General features: G+C 48.6%; 1 non-coding gene across 1 annotated transcript; it reads right to left on the reverse strand.

The window, feature by feature from the left end:
* Positions 1 to 684: 684 nt before the first annotated feature.
* TRNAK-CUU (transfer RNA lysine (anticodon CUU)) lies at positions 685 to 757 on the reverse strand. The gene has a single exon. It is a non-coding gene; the product is annotated as a tRNA-Lys (tRNA).
* Between the last annotated feature and the right edge of the window lie 11,651 nt (positions 758 to 12,408).

Below are 12,408 nucleotides of genomic sequence, written 5' to 3' on the forward strand. Positions count from 1 at the left end.
CCCTCTATCTATCTATCCCTCTATCTATCTATCTATCTATCTATCCCTCTATATTTCTATCTATCTATCCCTCTATCTATCTATCTATCTATCTATCTATCTAGCCCTTTATCCCTCTATCTATCTATCTATCTATCTATCTATCTATCTATCTATCTATCCCTCTAACTATCTATCCCTCTATCTATCTATCTATCCCTCTATCTATCTATCTATCCCTCTATCTATCTATCTATCCCTCTATCTATCTATCTATCCCTCTATCTATCTATCTATCTATCTCTCCCTCTATCTATCTATCTATCTATCTATCTATCTATCCCTCTATCTATCTATCTCTCCCTCTATCTATCTATCCTCTATATTTCTATCTATCTAGCTCTCTATATTTCTTGCTTTTGACTGTATGTAAACCTCCATGTTAAAAACGCACCTCCCTGTGCGGTTCGTGTGCTGCGCGTTTTTCTCTCACCCATTGACTTGAATTACCGAGGTACGGAGCCAGTGTCAGCATGCTGCCATTTGCCCCACACACAGAAGATTTCGGAGATAAACCTAGCAGGTGCGCTCTGGTCTCGTACATTTCATACGCAGATGTGACTGAACCCTAAAAGTTAAAACAGACAGAGTTTCACATAAGTCAGGAGAAAAGTTTGTGGTTCCATTACTTTTGCAAAAGTATTCCGCCCAACGTGGGGCTCGAACCCACGACCCTGAGATTAAGAGTCTCATGCTCTACCGACTGAGCTAGCCGGGCTGGTTGATGTTGGTCCCAGCCTACACTGATAACTACGTAGGTGACCCCACCTCCCCCTTCATTATTGTCAGTGGGGTCTCAAGTTACACTGCATTCCAAGTATTGGGGGTGGGGCGGGGACCAGCGCTTTAGTCACACAGTCCTCCTCATCTCTCTGAGGAATTGGTAACGCCTCCTATAATGCCTTTTATTGTGAAAAAAGACTTATATGGAGGAGATGACAATGATGTAAGGGAAGATGTATCCCTTTAAGAAGTCCACTTTAATCTACAAAGGCCTAGCCAGCGTATAGACCTGTGCTGATTCAGTTGCTCATAGCAACCAATCAGAGCTCAGCTTTCATTTTGAAAGAGCAGAATATGAAACGAAAGCTGAGCACTGATTGGTTGCTATGGGCAACACAGACTTCTCCCAGACAGATTAATCAGTCCTGTTTTCATCCCATAGAATTGAATGGGTCAGATTTAATACCACATATCCTGTGCTTCTATAGTTCACCTGCATTTGCGCTGTTTTCTGTCATCCGTATCATCACGCTATATCAGTAAGGTAATCACTTTAACAAAAAAAGAGCAAATATGGATGAAAAACAAACAACTTACAATACAGAGGAGAAATGGAACAAGTATGTATATATTATTTATATATATATATATATATATATATATATATATATATATATATATATATATACACATACAGGGTGTACCAAAAGTAGGTGGACAGTGCAAAGTGAAACTGACTCAGGTGTCCTTAGCAACCAATCAGGTTCCACTTTTCATTCTTTGCAGCCTCTTTGGAAAATGAAAGGTGGAATCTGATTGGTTGCTAAGGGCAACTGAGTCAGTTTCACAGATCCAGTTTTCACAGATAAATCTCCCCCAAATCTGTTTGTTTGGGGGGTTTTTTCAGATGACCCATAATGGCAAATCATTTAAATACAGATCAAAGAAAATGGATTTAAAAAAAAAAAAGTATTGCAAATTTCAAAATGCTGAAACCGTTAGAGCAAATTGTTATTATTTTCTGTCCACCGACTTTTGGCCCACCCTGTATATTGCGCCTATGAGCTTGTTGAGATGGGGTCAGGAGCCCCCCGGCCGGCCCGCACAGCGGAACAGCCTGAGTTTATGTGCCCACGGGACTCTGTACCCGTGGATATATCTGCAGGTATGTCCGCAGGTTTCCCGCAGCTGATCCCCGGAATCCGCAGCTAAACATAGCTGCGGGATTCCAGCAAAATAGCTGCGGTAAACCTGCGGACATTTGTGCGACTTACTGCGGAAGTCCCGGCCTCTATCTCCATAGTGGTGGACCGGGATTTCCACAGGAATAATTGACATGCAGTTACGTGCGCCTGCAGGACATCCACACATACCGCAGCATATTCCGCAGCCGTACATACCGCACCATTGATACATCACTCCCTATGTTCCATACGATAAAATGGAGAGTGTCTGTGCTTGCTAAAACCGGCGGATTTATCTAGAAAATCCAGATAAATCCACATTTTCTACGTGGAAAATTACGCAGTTACAGAGTCCCATGAGCACATAGCCTAACGATCTGTTCACAGTGTTTTTTTTTCACATAAAACAAGCAGAGTATTGCCAGGAATCCGCTGCGTACATTACACACTTTTTTTATGCGTTTTTGTTTCATTTTGATGCGTTTTTTTGTTGTTCCACGTTATTTAATGCTTTTTTTCCTCTGGATGATACAATAAACTCCCATCTTAAAAATATACTTGCATTTTTAAAGACAAAAACAACATAAAAGCATGAAAAACACATTTTTTCAAGACACTGATCTCAATAAGTAAAAAAATGTTGCAAAAATGCTGAAAGAAAGCTGCGACTTTGACAAAAAAAATGCAAGAATTAAATACATGAGATGGGTATTTGATTTTAGAAATCTCATGTATTTTGCTGCTGATAAAAAATGCTTGCAGAAAAAAAAAAGCATGATTTATGCTATGTATGAACGTACCCTAAAGGCTTGTGCACACCTGGTGAATGTGCAGCATTTTTTCAGTGCATTTGTCTGGTGTAAATAACGCAGCGTTTTACAGAACCATGATGCTTTTTTTACGCCCTTGTGTATTTTAACCATCACAGCATTTTTACAAATATGCAGCGATTTGGGTTCCAACATTTTTCTTAAAATTGTTACGCCATTTACAGGATCTTCCCACCAGGTGTCACTATTGACTCATTTATAACCTGGACAGAGCGATGGCGGGAAGCAAAGTTAATATAGCTGCAATCAAAATTACTCAGCCCCAGTGGAAAATGTTTTTTTTTAGCAAAATTTACAAAATTTCCGAAACAAGAACAATATAAATAGCTCGACACAATGAATATAAGGCTATGTGCCCACGCTAGAATGTCCCTGCGGATTTTTTTGCCTGAAAATCCGCGACTTTCGCGGCAAATCCGCACCCGCGGATTTGCCGCGGATTTGCCGCGGATTTACCGCGGATTTGCCGCGGATTTTGATGCGGATTTTTTTTTTTTTTTTTTCCCCATTCAAAGCCAAAAATCCGCACCAAATCTGCACCAAACAATTGACATGCTGCAGATTTTTCCGGATCAAAATCCGCGGCAAATCCGCCGCGGAAAAATCCGCAGCATGGGCACAGCATTTCCAAAATGCCATTGAAATGGCTTGGAAGTGCTGCTGCTGCAGATTTTCGGCAAATCCGCGGTAAATCCGCGGCAAAATCCGCGGTAAATCCGCGGTAAATCCTGTAGCGTGGGCACATAGCCTAACAAGTGGTTTCTCCAAATTCAGCACAAAATGACACTTTTGCTGACGACTGCAGTCTCCGAATTATTCCACCTCCTGATTAGAGTCCCTCATAAAGCTAGGTTCACATTTCCGTTAAAATATATCAGTCACAATCCGCGGCTATGGTGAACAACGGCATCCGTTTAGCGGATTCCGTTGTGTCCCATAGACTTGTATTAGTGGCGGATTGCGGCTGATGACCTTGCGTTGCATCCGCTGCGTCGCGGTCAGTCGTTTTTTGACTGACCGCCGGGCGGGAACAACGCAGAATGTAACGTTTTTTGGGCCGTCACAATTAACACACAGAGCAGGAATCCCTCGCCATCAGTCAAGCTTGTAATGGATGTCTATGGTGCTGGATTCTGTCGTAATCCGTCTTACAACGGAATCCAGCGCTGGATTCCGTCATGCTCTACTGAGCATTGCCAGCATCTTTGGCACACCCACTGGGCTGACCCAAACAGAAACGGATCATGACTGATCCATCAAAAAACGGACGCACAGCGTATGCAACGGACGCGATGGATCAGTTTTTTCACAGGATTCCTGTGAAAGTAATCCTGTAAAAAACACATCCGTTGCGTCAGTTAGGCTAAGTTCACATTTCCGTTATTTTGTATCAGTCACATGCGTCGCTTGACGCATGTGACTGATGCGCTGTTCAACGCTGTACAACGGATGACAAAGAACAGAATTCTTTGTCGGATTCCGTTGTGTGCGGGGGCGGAGTTCGGGGGGGGAGCCGAGCGGGGCCGTGGCACTGAGGACGTCAGTGCCGCAGGGACTGCAGGACAGGTGAGTGTGTGTGTGAGAGTGTGTGAGTGAGTGTGTGTGTATACACATGCTGAATGCGGGAGGGGCGGAGCCAAGCGGGGGGCGGGGCCAGGCGCTGAGGATGTCAGTGGCAGTGATGCAGTCTGCATGGCTGGGGACAAGTGAGTGTATGTGTGTGAGTGAGTGAGTGTGTGTGTGTGTGTATGTGTGTGTGTGTACACACATGTGCGGAGTGCGGGAGGGGGCGGGGCTGAGCGGGGAAGTGTCGGCCTCCCTGCACACGTAACCAGACTAAATATCGGGTAACAGCAAAGCACCCGATGTTTACCTTGGTTACCCGATATTTACCTTGGTTACGGGCCTACACCGCTTAGCGCTGGCTCCTTGCACCGTAACCAGGGTAAATATCGGGTAACCAACCAAAGCTGGTGACGTGTGCAGGGAGCCAGAGAGCATGCGCAGCAAAATCCGACGGATCGCGCTGCTCAAAAAAACGTTACATGCTGCGTTCCTCCCGCCCGGCGGTCAGTCGTTCCACGACTGGTCAGTCGGGCGGATGGTGCAACGCAGCATCATCAGTCACAATCCGCTGCTCATACAAGTCTATGGGAGCAACGGAATCCGCTAAACGGATTCCGTTGTTTACAAGAGCAGCGGATTGTGACTGATACATTTTAGCGGAAATGTGAACTTAGCCTTATCCAAAAAACAACTGATCCGTCGCTGACGGACCTGACGGATTTAAAACAACAGAAATGTGAACATAGCCTAAAAGAGAACAAATGTCTGCAGCACCCGATGGGAGAAAATCAAGAGAGGGTGCAAAACGTTACAAGAAGGGATCATGGCCTGGTAGAAACATGGAAACAAATACAAAATGAAGCATTTGTTGCCCTATGGAGAGAGGAGAAACCGAAGCATCAGGTCACTGCAGGGTACGTGCCCATGATCAGGGTTATGTGGTGTCTTGACGCAGTGTACTTTTCACGTCTGGTGCGTTATCCCTAACGGGAGACTCGAGCGTCTCTGCACGAGAAATTGCCATGCTGCGGATAGGAAGCCCGTGCGGCAGGTCAGTTTACACAGCATTAAAAAGAAGCGGGCAAGAGATTTCTATTAATCCCATCCCCTGTTCTTATGCTGTACTACGCAGCAAAAATGCACTTCATCCAAAACGCTGCTAATCCTGGTTGTGGACAGGTACCATTAGGGTACATGCCCACAATGGGTTTTACTCCTGTTTTTTTAAGGGATTTATAGAAATCTCATGTCCATTGTGCTTCTTTTTAAAGCTGTATAAACTTACTTGCAGAGAGTTTTTCAGAATTTTCCCACAGACTTATATTAGATGGGAAAATCCAAAGATAAAAAACGCACATGGGTTATAAGTGTATTTCTGCGATGGAAATGCGTCAAAACCCAAGTATTCCGCATCAATGGATGTGTGAAGGAGGCCTTTAAGCCAGCTTTACACCTTACAATTAGGTGTGCGATCTCGTATGCGATGTGACACGCCCAGGTCGCATATGCGATTGAATGAGATTGCACGTTGGTCGTTCATTTGCTGTCACACGTGCGTTAGTAGTCTATGTTAATGTAACGGGGGCAGGGGGCGCCTCAGGGGGTGTAGTCGGGTCCCCTCGCCTTGTGGGCCGCAGGCTGACCCCCGGCCCGGCCGTCACTAGTAAGACAGCTGTGTTGTTGGGGCAGAGTGTGGATGGCAGGGGCACATACATGTCAGCATTCTTTCTGTGCTCTTCAGCTCCCTTTTCACACACAGGAAAGAGACAGTTACAGACAGCAGGTAAACTAAACACCAATTTATTGTATAGAGCTTCCATCTTTTTGTTTGCAGCAGGTTTACTTTAGTACGTTACAAGTTACAGGTCCTTTTCTACAAAAACGGTTTCCTTTTTCTCTACGGGCACTTTCCTTTGCCTGCAGGGGACATACGTTAACCCCCTAGTAGCTGCGCTCTAACCCGGATTTACTGTAGGGCAGATCCAGCACACACTACCGGCTCTGGATAAGTTCTCACCTCTCCACTTCTTTGTCAGGGCACTAACCTTCGCCTGCAGGGGCCACTTGTTATCCCCCTGATAGCTGCACTCCACTCTAGTACACACCACCGGCTCCGGACTAGTCCCAACTCTTCCACCGTTTCTCATGGGTTTCCTCTGCTTTCTAGCCAAGAGTACTCACTCAGGCTGACTGCCTCGTCTCACTCCCACACTCTGCCCCATCACCTCAGACCGAGCTTGCTCACCTCTCACATCTCACTGCACACTGGACTCTGCATTCAGAACCCTTCCTTCCCCACCTAGGCTGCCCTGCCCCTTCCTTCCCTGCCACTGTTACCAGGGGAACCACTGCTCTACACTGGCACCTAGTGGGGAAACAGTTTATGACAGGTAACATTTTACCATCAACATTTACAATTTGCCACCATACTACTGTGGCGTCTTCAGGGGGGGAAAAACCGCTCCTTCACTACCAGGGGTCCGACTACCCCTTACATTCCTCCCCTCTTTAACCTCAGCCTCCTGGCGAGGTTCGTACCTGCAAAACAACACATGTAGGAAAACACAATACTTAAAGCACACAGACTGGCACACAAGTTTGGTGCCCGGAGTCCCTCCAGTGAATCTCCCGGTCTTAGTCGCACATCTGCCCAGAGGCCCTCCTCAGGCGCTCCCGGTCTTAGCTGACCTTCTGCCCGGAGGCTATTTCCAAGCGCTCCCGGTCTTTGGGTGGGCAGAAAACAACAAGACAACAAGATTCCTTCTTAACAGTCATGGAAGGAGTCCACGCACAGTTCTGCATTAAGCTCCTCCCGGGTTCAGTACTTTTAACGTTACTGTAACTGGAAACATTCACCGGCTTTCAACAGTACCGGTTTTCAACGGCAAACAAATCACTCTCTTCCGGACGATTACCTCCTCACTGCGGGTGGTATGCACGCAGCCATTCGGCCCGCTGGGCCCTCACATGGTCGGAGAGGGACTGTCCAGGTAAGCGGGGTAGCCTACGAAACGGCTCATAACCCGGTGGCTCCGGTACTTCCTTCTCAGGTTCAGGCCCTTCAGCCTCCTGCGGGGGTGAGGGGGTAGCTGGACGGGACCGCAGTGGGCTGCCGACAACAACTACCGGGTGCGACACCATACTCTGATGTATCACCAGTAATGCCGATGCTTCTCTTGGCTTGTCTCCAGCCGTAGGTTCGGCGGCCGCTTTTGGCGCAACCGTCGGGGTACTCTTCAGCCCACAGGCTTCAGCGAGCGCTTGCTTATGCTGAGCGCGCCACGCTCTGTTCTCCATTCTGCTTGGTCCAGGTATTGGAGTTTGCTTCTTCTTCCACTGCCGGGGTTGCAATCGCGCCGGGAAAGGTGGAGGCGGTTCTTCTTTTCCCGCTTCTGCCCATACTCCGCCCCCGGCCTCACCCACCAGGTCGGCACAGCGTTTGCGACGCCTCTTCTTTCTTGCGGCGCCGCCCACGTCTCTAGACCTCTGCAGTATCTCGGGGCAAGCACCTCCCCTCTTTGGGCGGTGCACTCCGGGCTTCTTCCTTACAGGCCAGCCCAGCGCTTTTCGTTTGGAACCCACTTTTCGCGCCTTCACTAAATCCATGAGGACGGCCGCCATCTTGCCGCCATCTTCTGGCCTGTTCAGTACATCAGGCACCACTTGGTCTCTGCTCGGGGTTTCTCTTCTGCGGGCTTGATCCTGCCGACTACGCCAAAATGTAACGGGGGCAGGGGGCGCCTCAGGGGGTGTAGTCGGGTCCCCTCGCCTTGTGGGCCGCAGGCTGACCCCCGGCCCGGCCGTCACTAGTAAGACAGGTGTGTTGTTGGGGCAGAGTGTGGATGGCAGGGGCACATACATGTCAGCATTCTTTCTGTGCTCTTCAGCTCCCTTTTCACACACAGGAAAGAGGCAGTTACAGACAGCAGGTAAACTAAACACCAATTTATTGTATAGAGCTTCCATCTTTTTGTTTGCAGCAGGTTTACTTTAGTACGTTACAAGTTACAGGTCCTTTTCTACAAAAACGGTTTCCTTTTTCTCTACGGGCACTTTCCTTTGCCTGCAGGGGACATACGTTAACCCCCTAGTAGCTGCGCTCTAACCCGGATTTACTGTAGGGCAGATCCAGCACACACTACCGGCTCCGGACTAGTCCCAACTCTTCCACCGTTTCTCATGGGTTTCCTCTGCTTTCTAGCCAAGAGTACTCACTCAGGCTGACTGCCTCGTCTCACTCCCACACTCTGCCCCGTCACCTCAGACCGAGCTTGCTCGCCTCTCACATCCCACTGCACACTGGACTCTGCATTCAGAGCCCAACCCCACCTAGGCTGCCCTGCCCCTTCTTTCCCTGCCACTGTTACCAGGGGAACCGCTGCTCTACACTGGCACCTAGTGGGGAAACAGTTTATGACAGGTAACATTTTACCATCAACATTTACAATTTGCCACCATACTACTGTGGCGTCTTCAGGGGGGGAAAAACCGCTCCTTCACTACCAGGGGTCCGACTACCCCTTACATTAAATTGATCAATTTTGTGTGCGATCCTTTAGATCATGTGTTCTATGACGTATGCATTGGGCACCCTTTTTTTTTTTATTTATTGACTTGCCAAGCGTGTGTAATGTGTAGGGATGCGTTTTTACTATGTCATCTGCCATTCAGCTCTGCTACATGGCCGCTGACAGCAGACACAGACAGCCATGTAGCAGAGCTGAATGGCAGATGACAGCAGACACAGACAGAGCCGCACTGTCAGAATGAACTCGGGTGAACCTCACCCGACTTCATTGTCATGCTGCGGCTCTGTCTGTGTCGCGCCCTGATTAGCGGTCACCTGTGAAGGGCTCACCGGTGACCGCTAAACTCCTGAGTAAGTGAAGTTAGCAGCCCTCTCTCATACTCACCGATCCCCGATCCCCGGCGCTGCACGGCGTTCACACTGCTCCGGCGGCTTTTACTATTTTGAAAAAGCCGGCCGCCCATTAAACAATCTCGTATTCCCTGCTTTCCCCGCCCACCGGCGCCTATGATTGGTTACAGTGAGACACGCCCCCACACTGAGTGACAGGTGTCACACTGCACCCAATCACAGCAGCCGGTGGGCGTGTCTATACTGTGCAGTGAAATAAATAATTAAATAATTAAAAAAACGGCGTGCGGTCCCCCCCAATTTTAAAACCAGCCAGATAAAGCCATACGGCTGAAGGCTGGTATTCTCAGGATGGGGAGCTCCATGTTATGGGGAGCCCCCCAGCCTAACAATATCAGCCAGCAGCCGCCCAGAATTGCCGCATACATTAGATGCGACAGTTCTGGGACTGTACCCGGCTCTTCCCGATTTGCCCTGGTGCGTTGGCAAATCGGGGTAATAAGGAGTTATTGGCAGCCCATAGCTGCCAATAAGTCCTAGATTAATCATGTCAGGCGTCTATGAGACACCTTCCATGATTAATCTGTAAATTACAGTAAATAAACACACACACGCCCGAAAAAATCCTTTATTATAAATAAAAAACACAAACATATACCCTGGTTCACCACTTTAATCAGCCCCAAAAAGCCCTCCTTGTCCGGCGTAATCCAGGATGCTCCAGTGTCGCTTCCAGCGCTGCTGCATGGAGGTGACCGGAGCTGCAGCAGACACAGCCGCTCCTGTCATCTCCACGCAGCAACTGAGGTGAGTAGCGCGATCAGCTGAGCTGTCACTGAGGTTACCCGCGGCCACTGCTGGATCCAGTGACAGCGGGTAACCTCAGTGACAGCTCAGCTGATCGCGCGGCTGTCTTCATTTGCTGTGTGGAGGTGACCGGAGCGGCTGTGTCTTCTGCAGCTCCTGTCACCTCCATGCAGCAGCGCTGGATGCGACGCTGGAGCATCCTGGATTACGCCGGACATGGAGGGCTTTTTGGGGCTGATTAAAGTGGTAAACCAGGGTATATGTTTGTGTTTTTTATTTCTAATAAAGGATTTTTTCGGGCGTGTGTGTTTATTTACTGTAATTTACAGATTAATCATGGAGGGTGTCTCATAGACGCCTGACATGATTAATCTAGGACTTATTGGCAGCTAAGGGCTGCCAATAACTCCTTATTATCCCGATTTTCCAACGAACCAGGGCAAATCGGGAAGAGCCGGGTACAGTCCCAGAACTGTCGCATCTAATGTATGCGGCAATTCTGGGCGGCTGCTGGCTGATATTGTTAGGCTGGGGGGCTCCCCATAACATGGAGCTCCCCATCCTGAGAATACCAGCCTTCAGCCGTATGGCTTTATCTGGCTGGTTTTAAAATTGGGGGGGACCGCACGCCGTTTTTTTTAATTATTTAATTATTTATTTCACTGCACAGTATAGACACGCCCACCGGCTGCTGTGATTGGGTGCAGTGTGACACCTGTCACTCAGCGTGGGGGCGTGTCTCACTGTAACCAATCATAGGCCCCGGTGGGCGGGGAAAGCAGGGAATACGAGATTGTTTAATGGGCGGCCGGCTTTTTCAAAACAGTAAAAGCCGCCGGAGCAGTGTGAATGCCGTGCAGAGCCGGGCCGGGGATCGGAGATCGATGAGTATGAGAGAGGGGGTAAGAGGGATAGACTGACATGGACAGAGAGTGAGGGACAGAGATTAGTGCATGACAGACATTGTGAGGCGCTTCAGAACGCAGCTTTTCAGCTGCGCTCTGAAGCGGACCTTTTTTAAGCTGCGGTGCAGAGCGCACACCTGCGCACATAGCATCAGACACCAAAATCGTATGAGGGATGTCACACGTTTCAATTGACTAGGTTCATACAACAAAACGTCCAATGTATGAGGAATAAACGACGTGTATGCGATCACCGTATTTTCGTTCAATCTTGATTGCACGTAGGTGTCACATGCAAATACGTCACGAACGATGCAGGATGTGCGTCACTTACAACTTGACCCCGACGACGGATTGAAAGATTTATTGAAGCGTGTAAAGCAGGCATTAGAGGAAGCAAAGCAACTCCAGAGCATCACTGAGCACCATGCTTCAATGTAGGCATCTCCGTGCCACCACCATGCTTCACTATAGATATCACCTAGTCACTGCCATGCTTTACTGTAGGTATCACTGAGCCACCGCCACATTCTTGTGTGCCACCAATGAGCCACCGCCATACTTTACTGTAAACATCACCGAGCCACCACCACTCTTTATTGTAAATATCACCGAGCCACCACTACTCTGTATTGTAGATGACACCGCCATGCTTCAGGGGAAAAAAAACGCAACATGTGCACATAGCATAACTGTTACGGGGGGCTGTCTGATAATATACCTAAAGGAATGTCAGACAGTCAGGGTCCACCGTGCAAAGACTCTGCTGCAGACTATGGCAGAGGATAAGGGGTATATAAGTATGCCACTGTAAAAAGTAATAGCACAAGTGCAGAGTGCAATACCTCTGTTAAACTCACAGAGGAATATAATTAGAAAATAAAGCAATTCCTCCCTTACTTGGAGGGTGTGTGGAATGATCTCTGTTAAAGATCACAGAGACAAAAGCAGTGAGTGTGAAATGGCACCTGCCTAGGTCCGTTCCTCTAGTGGTGCCAGGAGACGGACAGCAGCGTAAGCCGCACAAAGCTCCTACCTGCGTTCGCTCCACTAGTGTGCGAGGACACGAACCACTAGATATGGCACCTGCCTAGGTCCGCTCTTCTAGTGGTGAAAAAGAGACGGACAGCAGCATAAGCCGCACAAAGCTCCTACCTGCGTTCACTCCCCTAGTGTGCGAGGATACGAACAACTGCCAGACGCAGTATAAGGAACGATACCCTAGCGGCAACGTCCACCTACGAGTAGAATCACAAGGCCCAGCCGGACCATGTGCCTCAGGCACCTGCCTATGTCCACTCCACTAAGAGGTAAGGATACGGACTGCAGCCGAAGCTGTAAGGTATAAGAACGCTACCCTGCCGGTAGCGCTCACCTAACATAGACAGAGAGATGCCTAGAGGGACGTGCACAGGGCGTCTACCCTCATGCATGAACCAAGAGGACTGAGCGCCGGCCGGCGTGCGTCAGGGTCT

Source organism: Anomaloglossus baeobatrachus, chromosome 9 (genome assembly GCF_048569485.1).
Source record: "Anomaloglossus baeobatrachus isolate aAnoBae1 chromosome 9, aAnoBae1.hap1, whole genome shotgun sequence".
Taxonomy (NCBI): domain Eukaryota; kingdom Metazoa; phylum Chordata; class Amphibia; order Anura; family Aromobatidae; genus Anomaloglossus; species Anomaloglossus baeobatrachus.